The following is a 1,781-nucleotide window of genomic DNA, read 5'->3' as shown; positions in this document are numbered from 1 at the left end:
GAAAATAACCGAGCAGACAAGTGAATTAAATTGGCAAAAGTGCCCAGGCTGTGTCTCAGGTAATAGAGCTGATTTAATATTAAATTGGTGAAGTACTTTGGCTGGTGCCGAGGCCGAGTGAAGAATAACCAAGCAGACAAGTGAATTAAATCGGTAAAAGTGCCCAGGCTGCACATCGGATAATAGAGCCAATTTAATATTGAATTGTTGAGGTACCTTGGCTGGTGCCGAGGCTGGGTGGAAAATAACCGAGTAGACAAGTGAATTAAATCAGTAAGAGTGGCCGGGCTGCATCTCGGATAATAGAGCTGATTTAATATTAAATTGGTGAAGTACTTTGGCTGGTGCCGAGGCTGGGTGAAAAATAACCGAGCAGACAAGTGAATTAAATCGGTAAAAGTGCCCAGGCTGCGTCTCGGGTAATAGAGCCGATTTAATATTAAATTGGTGAAGTACTTTAACTGGTGCTGAGGCCGAGTGGAAAATAACCGAGCAGACAAGTGAATTAAATTGGTAAAAGTGCCCGGGCTGCGTCTCAGGTAATAGAGCCGATATAATAGTAAATTGTTGAAGTACTTTAGCTGGTGCCGAGGCCGGGTAAAAAATAACTGAGCAGACAAGTGAATTAAATTGGTAAGTACTTTGGCTGGGTGGAAAACAACCGAGCAAACAAGTGAATTAAATTGGCAGAAGTGCCCAAGCTGCGTCTCGGATGATAGAGCCAATTTAATATTAAATTGGTGAAGTACTTTGGCTGGTGCTGAGACTGGGTGGAAAATAACCGAGCAGACAAGTGAATTAAATCGGTAACAATGCCTGGGCTGCATCTCGGACAATAGAGCCGATTTAATATTAAATTGTTGAAAGTACTGTAACTGGTGCCGAGGCCAGGTAAGATATAACTGAGCAGACAAATTAATTAAATCGGTAACATTGCCCAGGCTGTGTCTCGCATAATAGAACCTGTTTAATATTAAATTATTGAAGTACTTTGGCTGGGTGGAAAACAACCGAGCAGACAAGTGAATTAAATCGGTAAAAGTGCCCAGGCTGCACATCGGATAATAGAGCCAATTTAATATTGAATTGTTGAGGTACCTTGGCTGGTGCCGAGGCTGGGTGGAAAATAACCAAGCAGACAGGTGAATTAAATTGGTAAAAGTGCCTGGGCTGCACATTGGGTGACAGATATTAAATTGTTGTACTTTGGCTGGTCCGAGGCTGCATAAAAAATAACATAGCAGAGAAGTGAATTGAATCGGGCATGGGTTGCATCTCGGATAATAGAGTCAATCTAACATTAAATTGTTGAAGTACCTTAGCTGGTGCCATGTCTCAGTGTGAAGTCACCAGTCAAAATGCCCAGGCTGCTCCTTGTGATTAGATATCAAATTGCTATGCCATGTCTGGATGCAAAATAACCAAGAAAATGAGTGAATTGAATCGGTAAAAATAACTGAGCTGCATCTCGGGTGATACAGCCGATTTAATATTGATTTGTTGCAGTCCTTTACCTGGTGCCATGGCTGGGTGCAAAATGACTAAGCAGACAAGTGAATTAAATTGGTAGAAATGCCTGGGTTGCACATCGGATAATAGAACCGATTTGATATTCAATTGGTGAAGTCCTTCAGCTAATGCCATGTCTGGCTGCAAAGTTGCAAGTGAATGGATTCTCCCGCCATCCCACCATCCCACCATCCTATCATCTCGCCATCCTGCCATCCTGCCATCCCGCCATCCCGCCATCCCGCCATCCTGCCATCCCGCCATCCCATCAT

The sequence above is a fragment of the Laccaria bicolor genome, genomic scaffold, assembly GCF_000143565.1.
Source record: "Laccaria bicolor S238N-H82 LACBIscaffold_161 genomic scaffold, whole genome shotgun sequence".
Taxonomy (NCBI): Eukaryota; Fungi; Basidiomycota; class Agaricomycetes; order Agaricales; family Hydnangiaceae; genus Laccaria; species Laccaria bicolor.
The sequence above is the reverse complement of the archived record's forward strand: the minus strand, read 5'-3'. Positions refer to the sequence as shown.